Source organism: Montipora capricornis, chromosome 11 (assembly GCF_036669925.1).
Source record: "Montipora capricornis isolate CH-2021 chromosome 11, ASM3666992v2, whole genome shotgun sequence".
Lineage (NCBI taxonomy): Eukaryota > Metazoa > Cnidaria > Anthozoa > Scleractinia > Acroporidae > Montipora > Montipora capricornis.
This window is the reverse complement of record NC_090893.1, coordinates 5,669,000-5,679,123: the sequence shown is the minus strand read 5'-3', so window position 1 is coordinate 5,679,123 and position 10,124 is coordinate 5,669,000.

Here is a 10,124-nt window from a genome sequence, read left to right as displayed (position 1 = left end):
TCATTTAATAAAAAAGTGAAAAGATGTACTTATGTTGTATTAAAAAAGGGTTTTTAAATGGGCGTTTCAATTGCGAATAACATTCTGGCTGCTATGTTGCAAGCGAACCTGGGTGGCCTACAGGAAAACTAAAATAATATATTCTATTAAAGGAACAAGTCAAAAAGCAAGAAATGAAGTAATTGAAAAAGGCACTTACGGTTGGCTATAAATCGTCCGTGTATATAATGTCATTAACGCCTGCTTTAAACAGGGATAACTTAAGTTAGATATTGGCATTCAAAGATCGCCAATCTCGAATAATTCAACACCATTTTAGTTAGAAAGATAGTTTATTGTTTGAATTAATCATTACCTGGTCGTGAAAGTTGTGCTCTTTTCCTGTATCTGTCGTGATCTGATTGCACTTGAATAGTCCTACAATTGTAGGTACACGTGTGTCAAGTGCAAATAAATATCGGTTATATCAGTTAAATACCTTATGCAATGAAGAGGCTTACTAGGACTTAGTCTTTGGCTAAAAAGAATATATCACGAAAGGCGTTGAAATAAATTTGAAGAACAAGGTTAGGATTTATAATATAAAAGCATAAGAGATACTTATGGTTGAAAAGTCATCGACTGATGTCCCAAATTCCTTATTCTTCAATTGATGCGATGTGTGTGGAAGTGATGAAACCATGTAGTTGACAGCTGAAAATAAACATGGGAAAGATGAACGTTTCGTTGGACAAGGGGGTTATTAAATGCTTAGTTACAGATAGTGGATACTTTGGGTGTAATAATAGCAAGAAAGGGGTTGGTTGAAGTGATATGCCCATTTGTACGTACAGAGTCTAGTTTCGATTCCGGTATAGTGGAAAAATAGGCCAAGAACAGAATCGGACTTCATTTACTGGTTTTGGGAGAGGTACACCTATTGTCCAAATGTATTAACCTATAATAGCAGAGGCGATTGAAAAAGACAAGGCAGCTGAAGTGATGTGATAAAGTTGTGTTTTCAATGTCTTTTTATCGGTTTAATAGTTTATCATTTATTTTTTTATTTTTATTCGTTGTTTTAAAATTTATCACGAGTGGATGATGTGCGGAAAATAGTAAGAGAAGAGAGAAGAAAAGGATAGAGAAGAAGCTGACATTATGGTGTGAAATTTCGGGAAAACAATGGTCTGTTGTGCTATAGGGTTTACCGATTATCTTTTGTCGTTGTCTAAGGTTCCCTGAGTGGGTTTTAGAGGATCTGATCGTGGTGTTCTCAGCGGTAGACTAAGGAAATAAAATGAAAACATTTTAGCAAAAAGCGGGCGAAATCTTAAATTGCAACAATAGTATAAATTATGAGACCAAAATGGAAAATGGTTGTTAATGAAGGGTATGAGAAGAAGTACTCACTGTGTGGATGATACTTGGGGATGTGGCGACTGGCAAAGACAAATCCATCGTCTTTTGCCGACAATACGTAGCTGAAAAATGGATGGAATAAGTGGACAAGTCTAAGATAGTGGATGTAAAGTCTTAAACAAGTACTTACAGTTTGACGTTAGCAGTTTCCAGTAGCGACGTAGGATTTGAATTTTTTGTACTGAGTGTCCAGCTTTTGGTAAAAAGAAAATAAGGAAGTTCTGGCAGGGTGAACACTAAGTGCATTGAATATCAACAGAAGTACTTACAGTTTCCATGGCAATTACTAACGTTTCAGATGTCTGCACTCTGATTTTCGAGTGACTACGGCTAAAAGTTGTAGAAGAAAAAAAAAAAAGTAGGGTGATATTAAAGTGTGATAAGTACTATTTATCATCCAAGTCTGCGGTTGATTTTAATATGTAAAGGCTATTAATGATTATACTCATGGTTTGGAGATCTTCTTAACTGCAAGCTTCATCTGTTTTGTTGGAAGACTTCGTGTTGCAAATTTCTTGAAAAACTGTAATGATAATATAGTAAAACAAGGCCAATTAGTGATTTGGAATTTTGTGATTGGTGTCACGATCTTTCCCTAAAACGAGGGGAAAGGTATTGGGAACGAGGTTGGGATGTAACCCTTGCTCGAAATCGGTTGGTTGAGGTGATACGTACTTTCGGAGTTTACATTCGAATCGGGATTAAATATTGGTCTTAGTGGTTTAAAGAATTGGTAAAGAACAAAATATATTCATCGATTAGGGTTTGGGTGGGAAGATATTGAAATATATGTTGAAGTGAAAGAGTCTTAAATAGACAGTGTAGATGAAATGATGTGTCGATGTGTCAAAGTTGTTTTAATAATTTCTTTATTTTTAGTTTATAGTTTATCATTATTTTGTTCTTTTAGAATATTATCATGAGTGGATGTGCGCGAAATCGAAAATGGCCATAAAGGAAGGCAACTAAAAAAGGTACTCACTGTGTGGAGATTACTAGTGGGTGTCACAAGTGAAGCTCCACATTCATCTTTTGCGGCGGATAAGACGTATCTGAAAATGGAGCGAATAACGAGACACATTCTGTGGATGAAGAAATATTTGACAGTTCGATGTGAGCAGTCTCCAATAACGTAAGATTTTACTGCTAAAATTACTGGTAAGAAGAAGCAAGTTCATTGTGATTATAGAGGGAAAAAATGTACTTACGGTTTTTATCGCAATTGCTGTCCTTTTCGCATGTTTACAGACTGATTTTCGAGGGAATATTGCTAAAAGTTTTCGAAGAAAAAAAAGTGAGACAATATTAAACGTGATAAATTATTATTAATATTAATATTAATATTAATCTTAATATTAATCTTAATATTAATATTAATATTAATATTCACATTATTATTAGTAGTAGTAGTATTATTATTAGTAGTATTATTATTATTACTATCCAACTCGTACGAGTTCTTACACAAAAAAGGTTGTTAATGATAATACTTCTGGTTTGAAGATCTTGTAACTGGAAGCTTCGTGTTGAATTTTTCTTGAAAAACTGTAATGATAATATAGTTGGAAACAAGGTCCATTTGTGATTTTGCAATTTTGTAATTGGCGTGACTGTCTGTGATCATCAGGGTGTAACCAGCCTCGTTTCCACGCTTTTCTCCAAAGGGAAGGGGAAGGTCCTGGGTTCGAGGTTGAGGGGTACGGAGGTGATACGTACCTGCGCAGTTCGAATGCGCACTGCGACTGAAATAGGCAAGAAAGATGACATGATGTGATAAAGTCGTGTTTTAATCGGTTTAATAGTTTATCGTTTAGTTTTAAATTTATTTAGTTTTTAAAATTTATCACGAGTGGATGACGTGCGGAAAAGAGGAAGCCAGAAAAGAGAAAGAGAGATAAGAAGGATTTTGCAAAGTCTTTGAAAATAATGTTAAAGGATTTTGCAAAGTTATTGTGTGAAATTTCGGGAATTTGAGCGTCTGTTGGCTAAAATAAACACTAAATTGCAATAGAATGATCTTACCGGTTATCTTTTGTCGTTGTCTGTAAGGTTCTCTGAGTAGTGTTTAGAGGCTCTGATCGTGGTATTCTCAGCGGCTGGTAATTTGTAGTTGTAGACTAAGGAAATAAAATAAGAACATTTTAGCAAAGCGCAGGAACGCTTTATTAGCTGCAAATGCAGCGCAGGATTTTCCAAGGGATTCTTCAGTTGCAACAATAATGCAAATTACGAGAGCAAAATGGAAAATAGCTGCATGTGAAGGGTATGAAAAGAAGTACTCACTGTGTGGATGATGCTTGGGGATGTCGGAAATGGAAATCCAAAATTTATCGTCTTTTGCCAACAAGACCTACTTGGAAATTGGATGGAATAAGTAGACACATTTTGCATTGTAGAAGCAAAGTCTCGTTTTACAAGTACTTACAGTTCGATGTTAGCAGTTTCCAGTAACGGCGTAGGATTTGAATTTTTTATAATAAGCGTTTACCTTTTGGTAAAAATAAAGGAATGTTAATGTGAATATTACAGGGCGAGGATGAAGTGTAGTGAATATCAAAAGAAGTACCTACGCTTTCCAAGGCAATTACTTGTGTTTCAGATATCTATATACTCATTTTCTAGTGAAGACGGCTAAACGTTTAAGAGGAAAAAAGTGGGACAATATTACCGTGATTAAGTACTATTTATTATCCAAATGTACAAGTGATTTCATGTGTAAAAGGTTAATGATGATATACTTACGGTTTGGAGATCTTTTAACTGCAAGCTTCGTCAGTTTTGTTGAAGATTTCTTGAAAAACTGTGAAGATAATATAGTTGTAAAACATGGTCCCATTTGTGATTTTAGTATTTTGTGATTGGTTTGAGTAAGGGAATGTGGTGATTCAGCGAAACCAGCCTCTTTCCCGCGTTTTTTTTTCGAAGCGAAGGTCATGGAGGCGAGGTTGGGATATGACCCTTCCCAGGAATGGGTTGGTTGAGGTGATACGTACCTAAGGAGTTTTATATTCGAATCGGGATTAAAGTAATGATATTAGTGGTTTAGGGAAATGGTAAAGAATGAAATATTTTCTTTGATTAGGGTCACGGAGAGGAGAAGTTATCAAATGTATTGAAATGTAAGAGCACTGACGTTTTAAATAGGCAGTGTAGATGAAATGATGTGTCAAAGTTGTTTTTATTGACTTTAATAGTTTATTTATTTATTTTTAAATTTATATTTTTTAAATTGTATTTTTTTAAAATATTATCATGAGTGGATGGTGGGCGGAAAAGAGAAATAAATTTTTTTGGAAATTTTTGGAAAACAGAGTTAAGTTATCGTTTGAAAATCGGTGGATTGTTGTGCTGTTGGGTAGTAAATTATGTCAATTTGTGCTAGTTTACTACATTTGTCGTTGTCTCAAGGTTCCTTGATCAGTATTGAGGGACTTGGTGATGAGAGTGTTGCCAACGGCTGGTACTGCATTACTTTAGCTGAAGAAGACAAGCATTCCTTGAAAGCGCAGGAACGCTTGATTACTTGGAAAGAGAGCGCGAGATGAGGGATTGTTTAATTGCAATAATTGTAATAATATAACAGGATGGGGACAAAATCGAAAATGGCTATAAGAGAAGGCAATTAAAGAAGGTACTTACTGTGCGGACGTTACAAGTGTGAAGCTCCACATTCACAGTCTTCTACGAACACATTTGTGCATGATTCTGTGGATGAAGAGTGTCAAAGAAGTACTTATAGTTCGATGTTACCAGTCTCCAATAACGTTGTAACATTTTTATATTAAGGCAAGTGAAAACGAAAAATGTACTTACGGTTTGTAGCGCAATTACTGGCGCTTCATGTCTATAGAGTGGTTGTGGAGTGAATACAGAAAAAAGATGAAGACAAGGTTGACATTATAACACATTATAAAATATTATTATCCAACTTTATGAGTATTTTAAGTACGTAAAAGCCTACTTACGCTTTGGAGATCTCTGTCAGTTCTCAGTTTAGTTGCAAGGCTTCGTGTTGCCAATTTCTTGGAAGCTGCAAATTATGATAATATAGTTATAACATATGTCTGTTAGTGATTTGGTATTTCGTTGGGTCTGGTGTCATAAGTCCCGACGATTTAGGGTGTAATTTTACTTTTCGATAGAACTGGCCGTTTGTTGAGGTGATTTTTATCTGTTTTCAGTACGGAGTGGAGATTTGAATTCGGATTCGAGTATTGCTGTTAGTGGCTTGAGAAACTGGTCAAGAACGGAATAAATTTAATTGAGTGCGGTTGGGGTAGAGATATTGTGAAAAGAGGAAAAGCCAGTGAAAATAGAAGGATTTGATGAAGTAATCTCATTTTTTTAAAAATCAGTTTTATTATTTAATTCATTTTAACGTTTATTAAAATTTTTATTTTTTAAATTTATCATTAGTGGATAGTATGTGGAATAGAGAAGAAGAAAAAAAAAAAGGAGATGGAAGGAATTTTGAAATTTTTGCAATCATGTTGATATTATCGAGTGAAATTTCGGAAAATGGGCTGTTTGTTGTGCTTTTAGGTAATGGTTATGTCTAAGGTTCCTTGAGAAGTATTAAGGTGGGCGCTGAATAGGGTGTCCTGATCGTTTGGTGCACCTGTGTAGCTACAGATGAAGGAAACGAGCATTTTTTTGAAAGCACAGGAAAATGCTGGTAAGATATGCTATGATTTGAAATAAGTTGCAAAAATATAACGAGTTTCTTAAGTTGAAAATGGCTGTATTGAAATGCCAAGAAAAGAAATACTCACTGTGTGGACGTTACGATTGTGGATGTGAAAAGTGGAAAAGGGTATCGACTGTCTTCTGGGAACGTACCTGATAATAAATTAAATAACAGGATACATTTAAGAAGATATCTTGCAGATTAATAATGAGACAGAAATACTCACAGTTCGATGTTGTCAGTGCCCAGACGGCGTAGGGTCCTTGCAATGTGCCCTTAGCTACTGATAAAAAGAAGCATTTCGAGTGTGATTATTATGAGGTTAATCAAGACGAAAAGTATTTATAGTTTACGTGACAATTACGATCCTTTTAGTTGTCCATGTACTGGTTTAAAGTGAATACGCCTAAAAGTTGAAAATAAACTAGGTCTGACAAGATTAAAAAGATATGCTTTATTTTACTGTATCGAACTGTAGTTCTTTTTAAGTAAGTTAAAATTATGTGGTAAAAGCAATTTTTGAATTGTTTCAAAATCAGTTTAACAGTTATCCTTTGTTTTTACAGGGAATGAGACCGAAATCGAAAATGTTTGTAAAAATAGATTGGACAAGGGGACCCTTCAAGCATATTTCCCAGATGAAGAGTTGACTTACAGTTCTTATGTTGGCAGCCTCGAAAAAAAGCGTAGAATTGGAATTTCCTGTAATAAGCCTCTAGCTACGGGAAAAAAAACAGGAATTTCAGTGTAAATATTTTAGGGTATTAACAAGAAAGGATGAGGTAAGAGAACACACGCAAGACGTTAAATATGGTCAGGTACAGCCGGTGTACGGCTTTCTCCGTTATTTATTTTGGTTGTGAAATGAACGGACATTGTTGGTGAAAAAAAAAAAAAAAAAGTAAACAGAAATATTGAGGTCATTTGCATTACGGACAGATCCAATAAAATTATTTTTATGGGTTAAGGAAAGTCCTCAAGTTATATTCCTAGTTCTATAAGTCCTGATTGCGTTCTGCATAACGTATTTCCGAGTACTTAAGGCCCTTTGGTATCAGTTGGCTGCTTTTTCCACAACAGGGGTCGGACGTGCCCAGAAAATGAATACTTGAATTGAATGAAGGTTTTCCTCCAATATAGTTCGCTCATGATGCTTAAGTCATCGAACGGTCCGAGAGAGAGTACATCAAGACAGTTTTTGCCAATTATATATATATATATATATATATATATATATATGATTCATTTTGAATTGAACGAATTGTCGTGCCTTATGGGCATGCAATCTAAATTTGGCTGTGGTACTGTGTGGTAAGGAAGGGGGGGGGGGGGGGGGGCTGAGGAGGGGGAGGAGGTAGGGATTAGACAATGACCTCATGAAAACAATAAGGCCCAATTGTTTAAAAACCGATTACCGCTAATCCCTGATTAAAAATTGACCGACGAGTTATTTCTCTACTCCCAGTGCTGCTCAAGGCTGATATTAGGCAAAACTTTACATTGGATGTTAATCTTGAAAAACTTGACAAAAATAAGCAAAAGAAACCTTCACCAAAAAGTTGAGAACATAAAACAAGTTTACGCTAATCCTGGATTAAGTTAATCGGCTTCCGAACAACCGGGCAAAGGTATATAATGACAGGGGCTCCAGGGAAAGAACGGAATCCCAGGAGAATTACATGACCTCATGAAGTAGTGAAGAGGACAATATTAAGGGGAAAAAAAAAGACTAAATTGCAAAGTTGTCATGATGATAATGAAGGAAATATGGGGACTCAGTGAGGAGAGGGAAAATAGAGATGGAGGATTGAATAAGAGTAGAAGATAGCAGGGAGGGGAGGGCAAAATTACATGTTCTTTGATAATTCAGGGGAGTGGTAACTGGGTAGGGTCTCGTGTGTTAAAGATGGATATTATATTATCATGCGTTCGTGTGCGTTATTGCTTTTTGTTCTTTCATTAGCTTGCCTAATAGTGGAGACATGAACCAAGGTATCGCAAATTAAGAAATTTCCTAACGTTTTTTAAATGGTGAATTTTAACTCAACGTTAAAAGCGCCACACCTACAAAAAGGATAAAAATTTCTGCTTTTTTCGTAATTGAAAGGACTGCGAAACAAAACGTTTCGAATTTAAAGTCTTGAGGTCATTTGAATTGACTATACCTACGGAGATGCCGAACATTATTCTAGGCTTTGGTTTGTTCGAACTCAGAGCGGGTAGGACCAGACTTTTTATAAGTGTGCGAGTTAGTAAACATGTGAATAAAGGATATCAATTGTATCAACGAAAACGTAATAAGCTTGCACACTTCAAAATTGCTACAAAGAAGGTGATAACATTAACTTTGGAGTCACAATTTGCATCGCGTCCGGTCTTTAAAATTTTAAGGTGACTGCAAGATCAGAGTCGTTCGCTCGCTTACTCAACTTGTTGTTTCGTAGTTTGCAAAGCGCAACGACAATATACAGGTTTGTTAGCTGTGTGTGTTAAGCGACGAAATTCGCTTTATTCTCGAAAAAAAAAAAACCTGTTTAGAAATTTGTAAAGTAGTATTCTGGAATCTTCTAACAAGAACCTCGGTTGAGGATATTTGAGGGCTAAATTTTTTAGACATTTTAGACAACGGAGTGCTGTGAAAGCAGATAATATAGACTAGCATAAATTTAGAAAAACTCAATCCTCCACAGCAGAATTCACTTAACGAGAGCTAATTCTCAAGAGGAATGCACCACGAAAAATGAATCCCACTTAAGTGTGATAAGTTTGTGCGCAGCGCACTTGTTTTTGCACGCACATACTTCACCTATACTGTGGTCCGTCTTTTAATTTGTCTTCTCCGAAGTCGTCCTTGTGTCTGGAACACAGCATCATATTCGTCAAGATCACTTCTTCTGCCAGCCATGATAGCTCGATAAACTTCCTCGGCAAACTTGAAACTGAGCTTTTTGCCCAAAGGCGATGCGTTGAGTCTCAAATTGGGCATCAATTTATTTCGTAAACGAAGGTCGCTGATTGGCTGGTAAGCGTAAATTCCAATGCTTAATCGAAGTGACAACAAAGTGTGCCACGTGTAACCTAGTGTTTTTAACATCTACACGAGGAAAACGTCAACGATGTGCTTTCGTCGTGAAAATCAGTGCTATTGTTACTAATTTGGCGTCGTCTACTCGTCTGAATGCAAATTGCAATGGAGCGTTGACCAAATTGTTCCATGATTTTTTAATGGGAGATTAATTGCATGGTCATAATGGGAAAAATCTTCGTATCGAAATTTGTGACGACAACGCCCCCCCAAAAATAATAAACGCTTTGAAAACACGTGCTGCACCCTTCACGTGCGCGTTGAGCATTTTTGGTAAAAGTCCGTGCAGAAGGCAAGCGTGAAATTATCAAATGCACGGATTTCTTGAAAAACGCTGAGATCTCAAGATGAAAATGTTTATTTTGTTTTTAAAATACAAAACAAAACCTTACAACTGACAATCATTTTAGTTATGAAACATACTGACAACATAACATGACGAGAAAATATGGCAGAAGATATAATTGAAGGAGAAAGGACAAGCTGGGTTGCCTGTTCTCGGTTTGCGTGGCCAATAAGAATGTACTGAACCAGTCACGTGGTTAAAGGCCGAGTCTTGAATTTCAGACGAGAAAATGTTGACCTCAGACGCGGGTAGTTTTGAGACATGACAATAGCACGGGACAAGTTTTTTTTTGGTTGAACATGCCATCCTCTGCGTAACAATCTGCGAAACGCACGGACAATAAAAGAACCAAACAGACAACATTATGTGGTTTACGCGTTATGTCACGGACGCCTCACACACTATATCTCTCATTAACCTATATTGTTTGTCAAGCAAGTTTTCTACCTGTCGTTTCCGTAAACTTTGCCAGAAGAGGTTGGTTACAAATTAAGCAATTGAGGACTTTTTCCATGTTTACATAGCCCCATCTAAACGCGAGGAGGAATTGGGAGAATTCGAGACAGTTTTGCAAACACGAGACGCAGTCGAGGGCTTGCATAACT